Here is a 22716-nt window from a genome sequence, read left to right as displayed (position 1 = left end):
ATAAGACACTCTAAAGAGAAATTAAAGAGGACACTAACAAAATGAAAACTCATCCCATGCTCTTGGCTATGAAGAATTAATATCGTTATAATGGCTATCCTGCCCAAAGCAATCTACAGATTCAATGCAATCCCTATCAAATTACCAACAGCATTCTTCAACAACTGGAATAAATAGTTCAAAAATTCAAATGGAACTACCAAAGACCCTAAACAGCCAAAGCAATCCTGAGAAGGAAGAATACAGTGGGGGGGATCTTGCTCCCCAACTTTAAGCTCTACTACAAAGCCACAGTAATCAAGACAATTTGGTACTGGCACAAGAACAGACCCACAGACCAGTGGAACAGAATAGAGACTCCAGACATTAACCCAAACATATATGGTCAATTAATATATGATAAAGGAGCCATGGACATACAATGGGGAAATGACAGCCCCTTCAACAGCTGGTGTTGGCAAAACTGGATAGCTACATGTAAGAGAATGAAACTGGATCACTGTCTAACCCCATACACAAAAGTAAATTCGAAATGGATCAAAGACCTGAATGTAAGTCATGAAACCATAAAACTCTTAGAGAAAAACATAGGCAAAAATCTCTTGGACATAAACATGAGCGACTTCTTCATGAACATATCTCCCTGGGCAAGGGAAACAACAGTAAAAATGAACAAGTAGGACTATATCAAGCTGAAAAGCTTCTGTACAGCAAAGGACACCATCAATAGAACAAAAAGATATACTACAGTATGAGAGAATATATTCATAAATGACAGATCCGATAAAGGGTTGACATCCAAAATATACAAACAGCTCATGCACCTCAACAAACAGAAAGCAAATAATCCAATTAAAAAATGGGCAGAGGAGCTGAACAGTCAGTTCTCCAAAGAAGAAATTCAATTGGCCAACAGACACATGAAAAGATGCTCCACATCACTAGTCATCAGAGAAATGCAAATTAAAACCACAATAAGATATCACCTCACCCCAGTAAGGATCACCACCATCCAAAAGACAAACAACAACAAATGTTGGCAAGGTTGTGGAGAAAGGGGAACCCTCCTACACTGCTGGTGGGAATGTAAATTAGTTCAACCATTGTGGAAAGCAGTATGGAGGTTCCTCAAAATGCTCAAAATAGAAATACCATTTGACCCAGGAATTCCACTTCTAGGAATTTACCCTAAGAATACAGCAACCCAGTTTGAAAAAGACAGATGCACCCCTATGCTTATCGCAGCACTATTTACAATAGCCAAGAAATGGAAGCAACCTAAGTGTCCATCAGTAGATGAATGGATAAAGAAGATGTGGTACATATACATAATGGAATATTATTCAGCCATAAGAAGAAAATAAATCCTACCATTTGCAACAACATGGATGGAGCTAGAGGGTATTATGCTCAGTGAAATAAGCCAGGCGGAGAAAGACAAGTACCAAATGATTTCACTCATATATGAAGTATAAGAACAAAGAAAAACTGAAGGAACAAAACAGCAGCAGAATCACAGAACCCAAGAATGGACTAACAGTTACCAAAGTGAAAGGGACTGGGGAGGATGGGTTGGGAAGGGAGGGATAAGGGGGGGAAAAAGAAAGGGGGCATTACGATTAGCATGTATAATGTGGGGGGGGCACGGGGAGGGCTGCTGTGCAACACAGAGAAGACAAGTAGTGACTCTACAGCATCTTACTATGCTGATGGACAGTGACTGTAATGGGGTTTGTGGTGGGGTAAAGGGGGGAGCCTAGTAAGCATAATGTTCTTCATGTAATTGTAGATGAATGATACCAAAATAAAAATAATAAAATAAAAAAGTAATTAATTAATTAATTGATTAAGTTATTAACAGAACCCAAAAAAACAGCCTCAACGGGCCACCTACAACCATCTCACCAGCCTATATCAAAATGCTTAATGTCACATCCCATTCACCTTTTATACTTCTGGTTCATAAAACCAGACACAGGGCATTAGAAACTAGAAAGTCCTCGGTAACAATTTGTTTCAACCCATGTCTCACGGACAAGAAATCCAAAGGAAGTTGTTCTTTGTTTTGTTTCACTCCAGAGTATATTAAGGATTTAAGAGACAAGCCAATGACAGTATTTTTTAAAAGCTTAAAACAATGTTCAAAATAATAAACACAAAAAGGTCAGTCAGCCCAGAAAGCCAAGAGAGAGACATTCAATTAGCAGTAACAAAATAAAACTGAATGATTAAAATCTGGTGCTGGTTAGGCTGTGGTGAGTATATTCATACATATGAGCTGTTCAAGACTTTTGGAAGACAGTTTGGCAATTCAAATTAACAGCTTTTTTTTAATGTCATATTTAATAGATGTATCCTGAGAAATGTATCCTGAGAAAAATAAGTTTAAAAAAGAAAGAAAGAAAAGCAATATAGACATAAAGAACTTCAAAAAATTTTTAAAGCATGATTTTTTTTTTTAAAAAGGCACAATATAAATATTCAATTACAGAGGAGTAATTAAATAAATGGTCAGCTCCCTGGAATGTGTAAATGACAGGCATGGGAACAACCTTGGCTAAATTACACATGTTGTTGATGCAATGTTGCATGAAAAGAAACAAAATGCAAAGGTGTAACTATGCAAGAGTTACAAATATGTAAAGAGGAGCTGAAAAATATGGATAAGAAAGAATAGAGAAAACCAAAAGGAAACAAGATGTTCTTACAGTAGGAGCATAGAATGTCTCCTAAATGCACTTGATTGTTCATACAATAATCATGGAGCAAATAAAACACATTGCAAAGAATAGGCTGATCCATTTTGTGGCACAAAGTCACCACATGCTTTAGGAGCCACATGTTTGTCCAACTCTACCTGCCTCCCCTGCCCAGCAAAATCTGAGAATGCCAATGCAGAGGCCTGGATCCTTATCAGCTCCCTATCAGCAATTTGCTCACTTTCCTGAAACCAGTCACCTTCCTCCCTCCATGTGGTCATGTGCAGTGAATGCTATGCCCTCAACCCCACACCGACCACATGATACAAGGCATCCCCTGAGGCACCCCCTCCAGGAAGACCCCGCTCACCATCCTTGGGCTTACTCTCTGCTTGTAAAGCAGGATAGTCTTACCTCCCAGGCACCCTGCATTCCGCTGAGATCACAGAACTCAGCCTCTATTTCTACCTGCCCCCATCCACCTCTACCACCCTCAGGACCTTTCCATGACTTTGTACCAGAGACTCTCAGCATCCAGGCACAAGTTCTTCCCATCCGTTGGGAGGCTAGATCCTGCGCTGCTTAGCCACAAGCCCCTGTGACGTTTTTTTTCCCCTAGCCCCCAGGAAACTCTTAACAAAACCAAGGTGTGGAAGAGTTCACCTCAAAATCAAAGGCAGATCAGTGTGATACTCTTGAATTTTCTTTGCTTCCTGGTTTCTGTGTATCTGCTGGTTCCAAACTGCTTGTCTGTCTGCCTGCTCACTGCCACGGTCTGAATGTTCGTGTCCTCTGAAAATTCGTGTGGTGAAGTCCTAATCCCAGTGGGATGGTTTCTGGAGGCTGGATCCTTGGGAGGTGATTCGGTCAAGACAAGCCCATGGTGGTTGAGCTCCCATGACAGAATTAATGCCCTATTAAAAAGAAGAGGAAGCACGAAAGCCCTCTCTATGTGCATGCACCAAGGGCAGGCCACGTACGGGCCTTTGTGACCGGGAGAAGAGCCCTCACCAAGAACCTAACCACGCTAGCATCCTGATCGAGGGACTGCCAGCCTCCAAACCATGAGAAAAAAAAGTCTGCTGTTGGATGCGCCCAGTGTATGACATTTTGTTACAGTAGCCTCAGCTGACTAAGGCACCCATTCACCAACTTCCCACTCTGAGCTCATGCTGCCTAATTTTGGCTCGGCTCCTGCTATGCGCCAGATTGATCCTGGCTGAAATTTGCTCACCAGTAACTAAGAAACATCTTCCTCTTGCCAGTGGGTCCTTCGGGAATTTACCTGTCTCTAGTCTGTCCTGAAGACAAACCTTTTGTGTTGGGCTTGTGTCTTAGCTGCCACCCTCCACAGCCCACTGCCTGGGCAATGGCTTGTGCACCATTCATCTATACTGACAGCTGATGTTGTAAGTTGGGGACAAATTCATCCAAACATCTATCAAGATCCTCCCCATGTTGCCACAGGGAAGGCCAAGGTAAATGTGGCTTAGACCCTGCCCTCAAAGAGTTTGCAGTCTAGGAAGAGATCACTGAGACACAGGTAGTTTATGATGACACACCTGGGACAGCCACATTAGGACACCAAGGAAACTGCACAAAGACAGCTAATTTCAACCAGACGTGGAGGGAGAGGTAGATTTAACAAGCAAAAATGGAAACAGTGAAGATCTAAAAACAGCATAAAAAGGAAGGAAGAAAGGAAGGAGGAAGGGTGGAAGGGAGCAATGAGGATATATCCCAGAGCAAAAGGGACTCCTGTTTCACTAGCTCAAAGTATCAGAGAAAGGGATTCTGTGAGATGAAATGAAAAGCAGGGCTGGGACTAAAGGACTAGATAGGGCCTTTGAAAGTTTAAGACCTATGTTGACCTATCAGAGCTAAGCCTTAGGAAATCTAATGTCTTAGCAGTACGTACACATCCATATTCTATGTCCTTTACTTATTTAAGCATGCAGTCTAATGGACTGGTTGGACACTCCTGTGGATTGCACTGTGTCCCCCAAAAGATGTATAAGCCCTAACCCCTAGTACCTATGACAATGACTTTATTTGGAAACTGGGTTTTTGCAGATATGATCAAGTTAAGATGAGGTCCTATGGGATTAGGATGAGCCCTAAACAGCTGGTGCGTTTACAAGAGAGTGGAGGAGATTTAGGAACAGACACACAGAGCCACAAAAGAAGACTGCCATGTGAACACGCATGCTGAGGCCAGAGTGACACTGTCGCGAGCCCGGGAACACCTGGGGGCAACACAGATGGGAGGGGCAAGAAATGACTCTTCCTTAGAGACCTCAGAGGGAGCACAGCCGAGCCAACACCTTGATTGTGGACTTAGTGCATCCAGAACAATGAGAGAATAAATTGCTATTGTCTTAGGGCATCCAGTTTGTGGTAAGTTTTATGGCAACCCAAGAAAACTAACACAAGCATGAATGATGCTTGACTTGAATACCATCAATGCTTTAGGACCTTCAGAGAAAAATGGGATAGTTCATGAACAAGGGGACCATCCTCAAGAAAAGCTGAGGCCATGAGGCATAATCATGACTGGGAACTGTGGATATAAGACCACTGTCTAAGAGGGAAGGAGTTTCAAGAAAACCTCCAAAGTCAACGACTTTCCGATGACTGGGGGTCTTCATTCAGTCCTGGCCTGAAGGATCCATCACCAGTGTGGGGCTAATCCTTCCATTGATATTTAATCACCGGGCTTCTTGGCTGCCCCCATGGGCTTTCTCATCTTTGTTCATTCCAGCCAGAATCCACATATTCTGAATCTTCCCATGGTCCTTGTTGTTGAGAGGAGCACTTTGCTATTAATCTCCATGTGTAAGTGGATTACAAAACAAAAAATGACTTGGGAGATTGAGTTTCGACGAGTCACCACTACCCAAAGATGAATGTGTATTTAATTAATGCAATTTTTCTGATTATAAAACTAACCACTACTCACTGTAAACCTTTCAAAGTTAAAAAAAATATGCATGAGAAAAAAAGAATCATCCCTAATCTCGACACTAAAAGATATTTATTGTTGGTATTTTGGCTATATTTACTATTGGCACCTGATGTAATTAGGAGAAATATTTTATAATTAAAAAGACTTTGATGATGAAACAGTGGGGAAGAATCATCCAGACAGACAAGGAAAATGGAGGGAAAAAGCTCACAGAATGTCTGAGAAAAATGGAGAAAGGCGGGCCCAGGTAATCAAAAGACCTCAACCACTTGAACCTGACAGAGGTCAGAGCGGTTTTTCGAAATTAAAGGAGGAAATTCAAAGATATGAATCACACAGCATCTTTAAGTCAGTTGCAATATTCAAGATATTAAACTATCAAACTAGATTCATGTCCTAATTAAGCTCTCCATTTCAGAATATCACAAAATAACTTTTCCATGATGGAAAAACTGTACCTTAATACTTCCTTGAGAGATTTCCATTTTTCCCCAAATTATGCATGGTTTCTCAGCAACCATAACAGCGATCAAGCCCACATCTTATGCCCTTGAAACCAGTCTCCCCAAGCCCCTATAAACTCTCTGCTGTTTTGGCTGTGGGCTGGGTCCCAGAATGTCAGGGGCCCTGGCTCCATGTTCTATAATAAAGATAAAGTCCTGGCACGCCACAGGGCCAGTCGTTAGCTGCTAGGAGGCCCATAAATTCACTTTTCTTGGATGGAATTCAGAACTGCTGTATCACAGCCTGCAGAGACATGGATTACTGCAATTAAAATTCAGAGGCTGTCCATAGGGAATAATTTTATCCCTTTCTCACTCTACTAAGCTATGTTAACTAGTCCCAGTTTAAAGAAAGAATGGGCCATTAATTGGCAAGGAGATTCCACATTCCAAATACTAACCTGTAACTTTTATAAATAACGTCTATCTAGTTTTAATCTCATTTCCTCAGAGAAAGAGGCGGCCATTTGGGTGTTCTCACTCAAAATGAACTGAAATCATGCAACCACAGGTTCCCACAAACCTTTTCCTTTAAGGTCATTTGAATGGTTTGCTACAATTGATGAGGGATCACAGGACCAAGGTTGCAAGCTGGTTCAATCCCCAATTTAAGGCAATTAACTGTTGGACTCCGGCGGGAACCACAGGGTGAATTTTTTAATCTGTTTTAAAATAATTCAATTGTTAAATTATTGAGCAAAATGAAAACCAGTTATGGGATTTGAATTTTTCAAGTTACAAAAAAATGTTACAGTTCAATTGATAATTACAGATTGAAATGATAATTTCTAATCACAGAGATTTTAAGCTAATTATTCTATCATTAATTAAACTGTTCTGAAAGGTCACAGTAGATCTTGCACCACACTTTTTTTCTGGAAATATTTTTAGTGCCTCATAAACTGCTGAAAGGAGTAGCATTATAATGATCAGTCTGTAAATATTTTTCCATCCATGTTAACCACACCAGAGTTAAAAGCTAAAAATGAGCCTTTCACAATAGTTATCAGCAGTATCCTGAAGTGATTAAGTGGATCAACTTGCTCAAGCATTAACATGCTCAAAAGCACCTGAAAGCATTGTCTGATTTCTTTAATTTCTATCCTAAAAATAGAAGATACTTTATTATTTTAATTCCAGCTAAAATAATCAAAAATTTTTAAATATCCAAAATAACCCAATGCCTCAGATTGTTGATTCTTAATCTGATAGCTCACTTCCAAATATATAAACACTTTTTCCTTTCCCAAGTAAGGAAATTTAAACATGTGATCTCTAATAATAGATGTGTCTTTTGAATGCAGGATTTCTCAATGTCAGCACAACTGATGAGGGACCAGATAATACTTTGTTCTTGGGAACTGTCCTGTGCATTGCAGGATGTCAGCAACATCCCTGGCCTCTACCAAAAGGTTATTTACCAACAATGCCAGATAGCTCCTTATATTTAGATAGATGCCAATATTATTTCCCCAGTGTGACAATATATAGCTCCAGACATTGCCAAATGTCCACTACCAAGCAAAAGTGCCCACTCTGCCCTAATATATCACAACAAAAAAAATCACCCAGCAGAAATGTAATACCCACAAGCTGATACCCAAAGACAGTCCATTTTCAAATTACTTTGCAAATATTTCTTTCACATAGCTTTAGTAAATAACTTAATAAATTATACATAATAAAATAACTGAGTAATTCACACGGAGTTTTTTAATAAAGTAAGTACTGCTTTTTTACATGTGAAACCAAGACAGCCAAGAAAACTCAGTAGAGAAAAGACAAGTCTCTTCAATAAAAAGTGCTGGGAAAATTGGATATTCATGTGCAAAAGAATGAAACTTGACCCCTATCTTACACCACTCCCAAAAATTAGCTTGAAATGGGTTAAAGATTTCAATGTAAGACCTGAAACCAAGAAACTCCTAGAAGAAAACATAGGAACAAAAAGCTTCCTGACATGGGTCTGGGTAATGATTTTTTGGAAATTACAACTAAAAAGCACAAGCAACAAAATAAGTAAGTAAAGATAAACAAGTGAGAACAAATCACACTAAAATGCTTCTGCACAGTAAAAGAAACTATCAACAAAATGAAATGACAACCTATGAAATGGGAAGAAATGCTTGTAAATCACTTATCTGATAAAGGGTCAATATCTAAAACATGAAAAACTCCTACAACTCAATTGCAAAAAAACCCTCAAATAATCCAATTTAAAATTGGGACCTGAACAGACATTTTTCCAAAAAAGATATACAGATGGCCAACAGATACATGAAAAGGAGCTCAACATCACTAATCATCAGGGAAATGCAAATCAAAGCCACAGTGAGATGTCACCTCACGCCAAGCAGGATGGCTATCATCAAAAAGCCACTCTGCAAAACAGTGTGGAGAGTCCACCAAAAAATTTGAAATAAAACTACCATATGATCCAGCAATTCCACTTCCAGGAATATACCCAAAGTAAACAAAAACACTAATTGGAAGATAACTGCACCCCCTTGTTCATAACAGCATTATTTACAATTGCCAAGACATGGAAACAACCTAAGAGTCCATTAATAGATGAATGGATAGAGGTTATGGTATGTATGCATACATTTAATATATATATATGATAATTATATATATAATGTGTATGTTCTGGATATACTGTATGTATATATACATATTTGTGTGTATATGCATATATCTGTACATATATGTATACTGGATTATTCAATCATAAAAAAGAAATCTTACCATTTGCAACCATATGGGTGGACCTTGAAGGTAGTATGCTAAGTGAATAAGTCAAACTGAGAAAAATAAACACATTACGATCTTACTTAGAGTGGAATCTAAACAAAACAGAACAAAACAAACCCTAAACTCACAGAAAAAGAGATCAGACTTGTGGTTACCAGGGGTGGGAGAGAACTGGAGGAAGGCAGCCAAAGAGTACAAAATTACAGCTATAAGTAAACAAGTACTAGGGATGTAACGTACAACCTGATGACTATAGTTACCACTGCTGCATGATATATAGGAAAGTTGTTAAGAGAGTAAATCCTAAGAGTTCCCATCACAAAGAGTTTTTTTTCTTTTTATTGTATGTAGATGATGGATGTTAGCTAAATCTATTATGTCACTTCACAATATGTAAATCAAACCATCATGTTGCAGACCTTAAACTTACACAGTGATTATGTCAAGTATTTCTCAATAAAACTGGGAAAGAAAGGAAAATATAACAAAAAAGGATCATATGTTTTTTAAAACGTAAAACCAGAGCTTTAAAAAAAATGTTTCCAGTGCTCCTTTTCTCAGTCTATAACTTGTCATGCCAGTAGAACTATAAAAAAAAAATGCAAAACTAGTACACCACCTAGCTATGCAATGAAAAGTACTGGAGTCATAACTAAGTAAACATTCTTTATAATTTTCAGCTTTTAAAAGCAAATGAATTAAGAGAAATTAAAGACGACATTAACAAATGGAAACTCATCCCATGCTCATGGCTAGGAAGAATTAATTTTGTCAAAATGGCCATCTGCCCAAAGCAATCTACAGATTCAATGCAATCCCTATCAAATTACCAACAGCATTCTTCAATGAACTGGAACAAATAGTTCAAAAATTCATATGGAACCACAAAAGACCCGGAATAGCCAAAGCAATCCTGAGAAGAAAGAATAAAGTGGGAGGGAGGTCTTGTTCCCCAACTTCAAGCTCTACTGCAAAGGCACAGTAATCAAGACAATGTGGTACTGGCACAAGAACAGACCCACAGACCAGTGGAACATTAACCCAAACATATATGGTCAATTAATATATGATAAAGGAGCCATGGACATACAACAGGGAAATGACAACCTCTTCAACAGTTGGTGTTGGCAAAACTGGACAGCTACATGTAAGAGAATGAAACTGGATCATTGTCTAACCCCATACACAAAAGCAAATTCGAAATGGATCAAAGACCTGAATGTAAGTCATGAAACCATAAAACTCTTAGAAAAAAAACATAGGCAAAAATCTCTTGGACATAAACATGAGCGACTTCTTCATGAACATATCTCCCTGGGCAAGGGAAATAAAGTAAAAATGAACAAGTGGGACTATATCAAGCTGAAACGCTTCTGTACAGCAAAGGACACCATCAATAGAACAAAAAGGCATCCTACAGTATGGGAGAATATATTCATAAATGACAGATCTGATAAAGGGTTGACATACAAAATATATAAAGAGCTCACGCACCTCAACAAACAAAAAGCAAATAATCCAATTAAAAAATGGGCAGAGGAGCTGAACAGTCAGTTCTACAAAGAAGAAATTCAATTGGCCAACAGACACATGAAAAAATGCTCCACATCACTAGTCATCAGAGAAATGCAAATTAAAACCACATGAGATATCACCTCACACCAGTAAGGATCACCACCATCCAAAAGACAAACAACAACAAATGTTGGCAAGGTTGTGAAGAAAGGGGAACCCTCCTACACTGCTGGTGGGAATGTAAATTAGTTCAACCATTGTGGAAAGCAGTATGGAGGTTCCTCAAAATGCTCAAAATAGAAATACCATTTGACCCAGGAATTCCACTTCTAGGAATTTACCCTAAGAATGCAGCAGCCCAGTTTGAAAAAGACAGATGCACCCCTATGTTTATTGCAGCACTATTTACAATAGCCAAGAAATGGAAGCAACCTAAGTGTCCATCAGTAGATGAATGGATAAAGATGTGGTACATATATACAATGGAATATTATTCAGCTATAAGAACAAATCCTACCATTTGCAACAACACGGATGGAGCTAGAGGGTATTATGCTCTGTGAAATAAGCCAGGTGGAGAAAGACAAGTACCAAATGATTCCACTCATATGTGGAGTATAAAAACAAAGAAAAAAACGAAGGAACAAAACAGCAGCCAAATCACAGAACCCAAGAGTGGAAGAAAGGGGGCATTACAATTAGCATGTATAATGTGGGTGAGGCATGGGGAGGGCTCTGTAACACAGAGAAGACAAGCAGTGATTCTACAGCATCTTACTACACTTATGGACAGTGACTGTAATGGGGGTTGTGGGGGGACCTGGTGAAGGGGGGAACCTAGTAAACATAATGTTCTTCATGTAATTGTAGATTAATGATACCAAAATAAAAAAAAAATTTTTTTAAAGCAAATGAAATGCAAAGGACACCATCAGGAAAGTGAAATGATAAATTAAAGACTGGAGAAACTGTTTGCAAATCATATATGTGACATGGTACTTGTGTCCAGATTACAAAAAGAATTCTTACAATTTAATAAAAAGACAAAAAGCCCAGTTAAAAATGGGCAAAGGGTCTAAATAGACATTTCCCCAAAGAAATAAGCCAATGAGCACATGAATAGATGATCAGCATCATTATTTATCAGAGAACTGCAAATCAGAACTACAAGGAGAGACTACCTCTGATCCACTAGGACAGTTATAATCAAAAAGGTAACAAATATTGGCAAAGATATGGGGAAACTGAAATCTTCATGCACTGCTGGCAGAAATGTAAAATGGTACAGCCATTTTGGAAAAGAATCTGGCTGTTCCTCAGAAAGTTAAACATAGAATTACCATATAACCTAGCAATTCCACTCCTAGGTATATACCAAAAGGAATTTACAGCAAGTATTCAAAAAAATATTTGTATACTAATGTTCATAGCAATAACTATTCACAAGAACCAAAATGTCCCAACATCTCAAATGTCCATCAAGTGATCAATGAATAAATGAGATGTGGTATATCCATACAATGAAATATTATTCAGCAATAAAAAGGAATGGAGCACTGACATGCTACAATGTGGATGATCCTTGAAAGCACTATGCTAAATTAAGAACACAGTCACAAAAGAACACGTATTTATATGATTCCATTTATATGTAATGTCGAGAATAGGCAAACCTATAGAGACAGAAAGTAAACAGATTAGTCTTTACCAGAGGCTGGGGGTAGGGGGAGAGGGAGGGAGGGAGGGAGGGTGGGAGGTGAGTGATAAAGGGTACAGGGTTTCTTTTGGAGGTGACGAAAATGTTCTAAAACTCATAATGGTGATGGTTGCACAGCTCAGTAAATATGCCAAAACCACTGGATTGTATGGTACATAAATTATACCTTTAAAAAGCTGTTATAAAAATGAAACAACCCATAGAAGACTTAATTAGAAGTCTTAATCGTACTTATAGAATACAATCTTACCAACCTTGATGGCCGACAGAAGCTAGGGGATTAAAAAGGGAGGAAAGTTGAGAGAAAAGATATATCAGACACTGATATTCTCATTTTACAAAGGAGGGTTAAAAAGTCACTGTCATCGGTTAATGGAACAAAATCAGAGGTCCACATAAGTGACATAAAGATAGAAGAATAATCAATATAAGAACTACAAATATAATCATCAAAAATGCAGAGAAAGAAGGCAGTGAGAATAAGCTAAATTGTCATTTACCATGGAAGTGGGATAAGCATAGTATTTAGAGGTATGGAGACAACCACTAGAAGAACTACAACCCAAAATGAATGAGTTTGTTAATAAAATATGGAATTATGCCTTTGCACATTGTTTTGTTTCTTTTTTTTTTTGAGAGGACATCTCTCATATTTATTGATCAAATGGTTGTTAACAATAAAATTCAGTATAGGGGGGTCAACGCTCAATGTACAATCATTAATCCATCTCAAGCTTAATTCTCGTCAGTCTCCAATCTTCTGAAGCATAACGAACAAGTTCTTACATGGTGAACGAATTCTTACATAGTGAATAAATTCTTACATGGTGAACAGTACAAGGGCATTCATCACAGAAACTTTCGGTTTTGATCATGCATTATGACCTATAAACAATCAGGTCAAATATGAATATTCGTTTGATTTTTGTACTTGATTTATATGTTGATCCCACATTTCTCCTATTATTATTATTATTTTTATTTTTAATAAAATGCTGCAGTGGTAGGTAGATGCAAGATAAAGGTAGAAAACATAGTTTAGTGCTGTAAGAAGGCAAATGTAGATGATCAGATGATCAGGTGTGTGCCTATGGACTAAGTATTAATCCAGGCTAGACAAGGGCAGCAAGACATCCACGGATGCAGAAGATTTCTCTCAAAGCAGGGGGGGTGAGGTTCTGAGCCTCACCTCTGTTGATCCCCAAATTCTCACCTGATGGCCCCCCTGCGACTGTGCCTGTCTTAGGTTGTTCCTCCCTTGAGGAATCTTACCCGTCTCTGGCTAACCAGTCATCTTCCGGGGCCATACAGGGAAATGTAAGGTTGGTAAGTGAGAGAGAAGCCATATTGTTTGCAAAGGTTAGCTTTTTACTTCTTTGCAGATTTATGCCCTGCCTTTGCACATTGTTTTTAGAATCCGGTCAAACTTGGCATTACCTGAGTTGAAGAATCTGCATGAAATAAGAATATACTTTATGTAAAAAAATATTTTAACTGGATCATCGTGACTGAGTAAAATCATGATTTAAATGTATTTGAGCAAAACTGACTCAAGCTTTACAGCCGGAGACTGCATCCCTATTAGAGCAACTTGGAAATGTTATGTCAGAGACTTGAGACCAAGACACATGGACAAAGCCCCTACCCTCTGTACAGCAGACAGTAAGAATCATCATAAAGCCAAAGCTTCACCAGGGCAACAATATTCAAACGTCTTAATAACTTTGGGATCCAAAGGACATTTTAGTGCATATGGCATTCTGCCCACACAATGGACCCCAGTTTATACACACACCAAAACCAAAAGGAGAGACACTGTTCCCCACCAGAACACAGAGGAATTCACCATCAGCAAAGTAAAATACATAGTTATTTTAAACCTCATTAAGGTTACAACAACCCCAGGAGGCCAAACTGGGGCACTGTGAGAATATCAGGTGGTAGAACTAATAATTACACCAGACAACAGGTACAACCAGAATGTCCTAGGGGATCCCAGAGAGCTCAGGACCTTACAGGTGTAGACAGGGGCCCCCAGGTTATGAGAACCCAGAGGGCCTAGAGCACAACTGCCATATTCTCACTTTCCAGGGATACCCTTCTGCCTTGTGAGGAGATGGCAATGCACATTTTGCAAAAAAGACAAAAACTAACATACTACCTCTGTTGGTTAGGCCGGGCTCCTTTTAAGTCCAAAAAAACCAAAACTCACATTAAGGTCACAGTGAAAATAACCCCACAGTTCTGAGCCTACACAACACTGCCCAAAACACAAATGGGAACTGGTTAATGAGTTCCCAACAACCCTAGACTTCCCTGCTGCAAATCATTTGCCCAGAATGCAAGCAAATGCTCCCCACCCAGCCCAAGTGATGCAGTCGGATCAAAAGAGATACTGTCGCCAGGATCTGAAGAAGCCCTGGATGGCAGGGCTGTGGCTGGAATCTCTTCCTCCAAAGACCCAGGGGCCCTCCTGGGTGACTGGGAGAAAGAGGAGGCACAGCAGACCCCTCCTCAGGGCCCCTCTGACTCAATATGCAGGCATAAAGCCACCAACAGCCCCTCTTCTGAAGAGTGATGGGTGGCAAAAAACCCTCCACTTGGTCGCTGTGGTCCTGGCAATCTCACAGGGAGGATTCCTAGACCCATAACTCACTCTAACCTCTCAGGCCCACCAGGGCTGACCTGGTGGCTTACCAGGCTCATTATCACCTCCGCAGAGGGAAGAGGAACCAGCAACTAGAAGTGATGTATGTTTACAAGGTGAGCAGCTCTTGGCCAAGGAGGAGGGAGGGCAGGAGAGCCACTGGCTGGAGGCCATTGCAAAGGCAGGCGCTTTCTGCAGGACAGCCTGTTTCCCTGCCTCCTCCATGGCCCCAGAGAACAGTGTTTGGATTTTTAAGGAAAAGCAACTGAATTTCCACAGCCTGATCTCCACCCATACCCCCACTCCTTCCAAGCCAAGTTTGGGCACCCCAGACACATATTTTTGCACACATTTGCATCCTAATCCTTTGGTCTTGAATAATCATTGGTCTATGGGGGCAGAAGCTGCAGTTAATAATACGGGTGTGTTTCTTAAAAAAGAAACTTCCCCATCCCTTTTATTTCTGCTCCTTCATGAATTCAAAGTGGCCCTAGCCAGAAAAGCATGTAGTAGCTTCCCTACTAGACTTTGGATTTGCTAGGTTCCCCTTCCCCCCAGGGAACACTGAAGACTCCCTTTATGGAAAGAAACTTTGTGACAGCACCAAAACTCAAAGGGCCTGGGCCTATCTAAGGATGCGCTCAGCTGAAAGAACCTAACTCCCACAGAGCTCCCTGCTGAATCATCACTCTTTGTTTAACATACTTTAAATGCACACAATCAACAGGCTTTTATATGGTGACAGTATTGCACCCCACCCCTACTTTTGCTACCATTTCAATGAACTGAGACCCCACTGGCAGCAGAATGCAAGTCTCTGAGTTCTGCCTCTGTCCAACTAGGGAAGAACCTCACGCAGCAAAAGAGCCCAAGGTATTCTAGAAGAATCTCACACAAGCACGGGAGGCATCTCTCCATATCCACAGTCTAGGCCTTTATGAATGTCTTAATGAGGTCCCGGGAGACCACAGGAACAGTAAGTGTCTTATGTTAGAGGGGTGTGGAAGGTGCAGGAAGCTGGGAAGAGGACGAAAAGGAAAAACCCACCCAACTATTAAGATCTTGTACCTTGTACACTAGAGTATTGTTTTATTTTCCAAACACTGTTCCTGGCTGAGTACTGCTTTATTTTTGAGTGCCTCCTTACCCAATTAAAAATAAAAATAAACTTTGAAAATAAGTGATCTGGCCTACAATGATGAGAGAGAATTTTTCAAACACAGGAGTTATTACTTATGTAAAACTGAATATTTAGAGATGAACTGAGCTAGTTTGGAATTACAGAAAACAGAAAAATTCTGCTGAGGCCTTGCAAATCTGTTTATTCTGCCCCTATACTGAGAAAAATACAAACAAAAAGAGACACACTCAGAAACATATGCGCTACTTATTTCCTTAATTTAGAAAGGAAAATTGTATATGTACATATGCATGTTTGTATATATATATACACACATATGGGCGGGTGCGCAGACACATGCACACACACACAACCCCAGTGAAATGGTGTTTTAGATAAACGAGTCCAAATGACTGGAGACAATGAAAACAAGGATCTTTCTCAACAGCAAGCCTGAACCTTGGGGTTTGGGAATCCCATAGGAATCTGTACCTGGCCCACAGGACCCAAGATCTTATTCTGCCTTCTTCCCCCACCCCTACTGCACTCAGACAGCTGCTCAGCCCAGCCATCACTGACTCTAGGTGAGGTTTGCAGGGGATTCCCACGCCCTCAGCTGCATTTCTCGGATGGGAAAGCACAGGCTTGAACTCCTCATCTATTAAAGTGCTGTCTCACAAAATGTTTCTCCTTCAGATGAGGAAGCTCCTTGAGTAAAAGAAAGGGCCAAGTGTTACTGGGCAAACCTATTAGGACCTCAGCAAAGCTTTTGGGGAGGATTCCTACCCAGGTGCTCCAGAATACCCTGGGTGCAGTCAGCTCACCAGAACGTCAGGATGAGGTGGGGAGAGGTGGCGGGGGTACTGCACCAGGGCTGCTTTCCTTTCAGGTTTAGAGCGACAGGAGAGGGGAGCTGGGAGAGCGTATTGGAGGAGGAACGAAGAGGACGCCTTTGTCCTAACTCTTTGGAGGAGCATTACAGTGCAGTTAAATTGTCAGCTAATGAGATTTCTTAACCACGTGCTCCCTTTCAAGTCTATGCCCCCATCTGATTTGATCCCCAGACAGCAGCAGGGAGCAAAGCCGCCTCCAGCATCCCTAAAGACCAGAGAATTCCCAGAACTAGTGCAGGAAGGATGGGAATCATTTCCGGGAGGAGAATTTAAATGGATGATCACATATTAATTGATATCTTGAGATAATGCCACTGGTACACTGTTTGGGGGAATCAACCTCCACTTGGCGGGAGGGGGGCAGGCCCTAGGGGGCCAAACGGTGTAGGGAGCTTTTCCTGAGGGTATCTGGCCCCACCAGGCTGACTGCAGTCCCTTCTCGTTTTTTGTTTGTTTGCTAGTTTGGGCCAGTAAAGGCCCCTGGGGTCTACATTCAAAGTATGTGTTACTGGACCCAGCTCAGTAATTTACCCCAACAGGCAAAAGGGTGTTGAAGCAGGAAGCATCTTTTTTCAATATTATCTTATTCAGTAGCCAAACCTGAGACTGTCTTTTTCAAACTATTTATCTGATTATGGGTTGTTCAGGAGTTTTTCCTGTATGAAACTGGCTTCTCTCCTTGCCAAAAGAAAATTAGCAACGCTTAGCTGGTGGAGAAGAGGAAAAACAAGTCAAAACACATTGCCAGCATTTTGAAGATACTCAGTGAAATCGGTTCTTTTCTTTACCTTCCCTAGTTAGTTAGTCAACAGTCTTCTCCTAGGTTTCTTTCTCCTCTATTCAGATAATTACTTAGCAACTTAGGTGTTTACCACTCAAAGACAACCTCCCTGGAGGAGCTCTTTACTGTGGGGTATAAAAGAGTATATTCTAGAAACCAGCACTTTCCCAAACTTCTGCTACAAGACTAAGCTCAAATTTCACTTCTACCAGGAAGTGTTCCCTCCCCGCCTCCAGGTATCTCTTTGTTCAAACCTCCCTCCAATTGGGCTGATAATCACTCTGCAAGGTGGCCACTGATTCACAGGCCATCGCTTCCCACCTGGACTAGTCTTCCTCCTCCAAACCCAGGCCTGGGCCTCAGCATAACCTTAAGGAAGAAGGAAGGAAGACGGAACTAAACCCTAATGGAAATTCAAACATATAAAAAAAGGAACTGTTTATTGATTAGATAAGTATAATTAAATTTAAGGCCAAATAAAACAAGCCCTGTTTGAAGCTGAACACAGCAGTCCTTGAAGCTTTCTAAAATAATATAGGAGCTGCAAGAGTGAAGACCTGCAGGAAAGGGATGAGACCCTGGACCATCCTCTATAACAGACTCCCTCTAACAGGGAAACATTACTCCAGTGTTTAGTATGTGGCAGTCACTGTGCTAAGCAGTTGATTTATAATGTCATTTAAAACCACCCATAAATGAGGATACTCATTATCCTCACTTTACAGACGCTGAAACTGAGACGCAGGGAGATTAAATAGCTCAGCCTAGATCACCCGGCAAGGGAATGACACTGAGCAGGTACTGGAACCCGAGTTTGTTTGACCTCAGCGCCCAGGTGCTCAACCTCTGCTCCAGCTTAAAGTGTGCGCCAAGTCAGCACACGGGGGTAGCCCGATCGCGACCACTCGGACTCAAGGATGACCCCAGCTGCTCTGAGGGAACGCGTGGGCACCACAGAAGCGGGCACGAATTGGCCAGCGTCCCCAAGGGCTCAACTGCGTCCTTCAAGACTTGCCAGCACGCAGGAAAAGGCAGAACTCGAAATCAACCGGGCTTATCCTGGGGCAAGGCTGGAGGATGCTACAGGAGAGGTGAGAGTGGCTCGGGCAAAGCCCCGACGGCAGCCAGTCTGAGAGAGCTCCTGGTCCAGACTCCGCGCTTCTGGGTGCGGAAGGTCCCGGGCGCCGAGCGCAGCGGGAATGGGCGCGAAGGCGCCGCCTAGGTGTCTTTTCCCTGCAGCATCTCACCAGGGAGCCAGGGGAGGGGGCGTCACCTGACAGCATGCACCAACTTCTCCCTGCACTGAGACGACGCGCGGTGGCGGCCGGGGCCGGGCAGGGCAACGCGCAGCTCTCGCCCAATGGCTAGGTCTGTAAACAAAAGCGGGCCCCACGCTATTCTCCGCCGGGCGGTGAGCGGCGCGGCAGAGCAGCCAAGCCTGCGAGAGGGCGAGGCAGGGTCTGGATCAGGCACGGGAACCCAACGCGCAGCCCCCGGGACGTCGCGCCTATACCAGTCATTGTCTGCGCGCGCGCGCAGAATGCTGCTTTAAATGTCCCCTCCCTGGTGAGCCACGGTTTTCCGACCCTGTGTGCCCACCCACCGGCCTCTCCGCCCCGTATGTCCGGCACCGAGGGCGGCACGGATCGCCAAGGTGAGCGCCAGGAGAACGTCGCCAAAAACCAGGCCTGGAGGTGTCCAGGTCAGAGACGGAGACACACACCCAGATACACGCACGCACACGCACGCCCTCCCCAAAGTTGATAAAAATCAGCCGACAAATACAAAGTGCCGCCTCAGCGCTGACCTCCTGCTGCCGCGAAGACTGAATACCACCGCCTGGACACTGTCACTCCCATTCGGCGCCGGCACCTGGGCGCCTCTGGCGAGTCTCCCTCCTGACTGCTCCCTCGCGCAAGGATGTCTCCGCTAGCCTCTCTTGCCAGCTCGCCACCTCCCAAGTGTGTGAACACCGAAACAATACGAGTAAAGCCCGTGGCGGGGAGCTAGGACCCGCCGGGAGCCCAGTGTGCGGGAGACCGGGGTCAGGAGGTGCCCGTCACGGGCAGAGAGGTTCCAGGCATCCTCACCGCGGTCCCTTGGGGCAGCTCCGACTGGCCGGCCCGGCGGTACTCACCCTCGACGCTCGCCCCGGAATTCCGCGACAGGGCCGGGGACAATGCGGGACTGCCGGGCTCTTACGGGATGCGGGAGCCAAGGCGATCGCGGCGGTGCAGAGCTGCGCGCCCGACGGCGGCGGCGCTGCTGGGCGCCGCTGCTCTCAGGCCCGCTTGCCGTCTGCCAATGGGAGCTGTCAGGACGCCTGGGCTGGCGGCCCCGGAGGCGGGGCCGCGGGCGCCCGTGGGAAACCGAGCTCCGATTGGGCCGCCTGACAATCGCTCCGCCTCCAGCCGGCCAATCGAAAACGGCGGATACAGAAGCGGGGCGTTCGGACCTGAGCTGGAGCGCCACCGCGGGAGCACGCTGGGTTCCCGGGCTGCATCCCCGCCTGGGGCGCGCGGCTGGAAGGAGCGCGGACCTCGTGCACTCCCGGGCTGCCTTCCCGCAAAGCTCCGGTGGCGCGGCCTGCGGAGAACGGGGAAGGCAGCGGAGGCGCGGCGTACCGAGTAACAGCCAGGGAGCCCCTAACAAAGCAGCTTTGGGAGGGCCGAGCGGCCTCCGCCTCCTCCCGCAATAGGTTTGCGAAGCTGCCTGTCACCCTCCAAAGGTGGAGGTGGCCAATGACGCACAGAGAAGCAGCTCGAGTTGGCGCGCGCGCGCGACTCGGCATCAGTGGGATTGGTCAGAGGCAAAGGATTTTCCTGCCACCTAAGGCAGAGAGGAAAGGGGAACGGAACGGGGGAGGGGAAGAGCCAAAAAACGTTGTACCTACGACACGTGGACAGCCGGGAGGAGGCGTGTGCCTGGCTCTAGCCGGAGACAGGAACTTTTTTACGAGTGAAAGAAACCCGAACGTCATCCTTCCCTGCGGATGCAGGGCGATGTTAGAGCCAACCAGACTCCAGGTAGAGCTCGGTGTCCCGACCGGATCCTGGGGAGTCCAGGACTCGCTGGGGTGACTCACCTTGCCCGGAGAGTGAACTTGAAATTAGAGCGTGGGGCTCGTGCCTCATAGTCACCTACTGGGCACAGTACGTGTTTCGGGCAAGGTCCACGCACACCCCCTGCTTTCTTCTGTAAAATCCGGAAACGATGTTTGCCGTTTACCTTTCGGAAGGTACTGAGGGACATGGAAACTGGGCGCTAACAGTAGGAACTGCCGAAAGCTCTTGCTCTCCCCCGGTCAGTGTTTCCGCCTCACCTGAGGAGCTTTGGACTTCATTAAGAACAAAGGATGAGGTGAATATTCTGTACAACCTGATTCGGGGTTCACGTTCGCCCCGAGGTGGTGGGAAGGCTTCTGCTCCCAGGGTTTTTTAGTGGAAAACAAAAGGAACCGCAGAAGCAATTGCCTGTCACGTAATAAGTAAACTGGAAAACTAAAAGTCATCCTCCGCTTCTCCTCCTCTTCCTCCCGTCTATTTTTGCCTACCTCCCAAGTCCTTGCCCTCCTCCCGATCCCCCCTCACCTGACCACCCCATCAACGGCCTCAGGTCTTGCCTCCTGAAATCTGTTCTCCACTTTGCAGAATCATCCTTCTAAACAGAAAAAAAATCTCATATTGCCCGCTCACTTCTGGGTCTCTTCCCTTTGCCCAGAACATCCCACCCGCCTCATGACTTTACCTTTGCTTGACTCATACCTACGCATTCTTAGGAACCCAGCTTCTCAGGCAATGCATGCGTGCAGGAGATATTTGCTGAACTCCCAACTATGCAGTCAGTCACAGCCTCCTAGACACTGGGAAGCTACTGTATCCTGTCAAGATTAGATAGCCACGTCCCCGACCCCCAGTGCTCCCAGGTCCCTTGTATCACAGCAGGCTGAAATTGCCAGTTAAGTATGTCCTTCCCAAAGAGCACACCTGTTCCCTTCAGTACAGAATCTTAATCTTATTCTCTGCTATATCCCAGTCCCAGTATTTAGCACATTTGGGGCACTCAAATTGAATCAGTGAATTATGGAGCAGCTATAATTAGAGGTAAGAACTTTGAAAAGTTGAAGTGCTTCTAAAACATCAGTTTGAGAAGAATGATTAGGATAGTAGATCTCGGAGTGGTACATCCACCAGGTCCATGATAGTGTTAAGGGAGGTTTTTGAGTAAAGTTTGATTTTCCAAAAGACACCCTTTCAAAAAACTACCTTCATCTCAACCAATACCTTGCCCAAGCTTCTCAGTGGAGAATCATGCCTTTTGTGAAGCTTTTCATCCAGGAGAAAGTAATTATTTAATCTGTTACAAGCCACCATCTTAGAAGGGAATACACACACACACACACATATGAAAATGAGTAGAGGGCTTTTCCCCAAGGATGTTCAGAGTGCATTTGGCAATGCTCTAGAGCCAGGCTGCCTAGTTTCAAATCATAGCCCTATCATTTTCTAGCTTGTGACCAAGTTACTTCAGACCTTTGTACTTCAATTTCCCCATCTGTGTAATTGACATGGTAACTGCCCACCACAAAGGGTTGGTGTGAACATAAAGGAGTTAATATTAGTAATGTGTTTACAAGAGTGCCTTGCATATAGTATCAAATAATGTTTATTAAATAAGCATCTTCTGTGTGGAGACACATGGTGGGACCTGCTGTGTCCTCTATGTTCATGGCAAGTTACTAAAGGCTTTTCTGCAAGTGAGCAGTGGGATCTGTCTCCTCTGCCTCACTCCCAGTGATGCCATCACGACCCTCCTGTTGAGGAGGTAACATTTTTGCAAAGTGAGCTTCCCATGGTGAATCCTCATAGTGGCCATGTGAATGATTGCCTTCACCGTGGCTCCTTCCACTCCTCATCAAACTGAAAACCAGTTAACAGACAGATCCTGGAGTTAGACGGGCTGGCTTGAATCCCAACTCCACTTTCCAGCTCTGGAGCCTTGAGCAGGCTACTCCATCTTCTGTAACCCTCACTTTCTCATTCCACAAAATAGGAGTAAAACCACCTATGCCATGAGGGTATTAAACAAAAAGAAGCCATGCACTGCATATCGTATGCAGTCA

At 43.5% G+C, this 22716-nt stretch overlaps 1 protein-coding gene across 7 annotated transcripts in view; it reads right to left on the bottom strand.

Moving 5' to 3' along the window:
- Nucleotides 1-19869, bottom strand: part of TIAM1 (TIAM Rac1 associated GEF 1) — a 393313-nt gene extending 373444 nt beyond the window's left edge. For 4 of the 7 annotated variants that reach the window (XM_073231434.1, XM_073231433.1, XM_073231432.1 and 1 more), the window contains exon 1: nt 19732-19869. The gene's annotated coding sequence lies outside the window, so the exon portion shown is untranslated. Of the gene's footprint in view, nt 1-19684 lie in introns of all 7 variants that reach the window. The other 3 variants (XM_037014745.2, XM_073231431.1, XM_037014741.2) reach the window with 3 other exon arrangements.
- Nucleotides 19870-22716: the final 2847 nt, after the last annotated feature.

Source organism: Manis javanica, chromosome 3, assembly GCF_040802235.1.
Source record: "Manis javanica isolate MJ-LG chromosome 3, MJ_LKY, whole genome shotgun sequence".
Lineage (NCBI taxonomy): Eukaryota > Metazoa > Chordata > Mammalia > Pholidota > Manidae > Manis > Manis javanica.
Note: the sequence above shows the minus strand (reverse complement) of the source record. Positions and strands in the feature narration are given on the sequence as shown.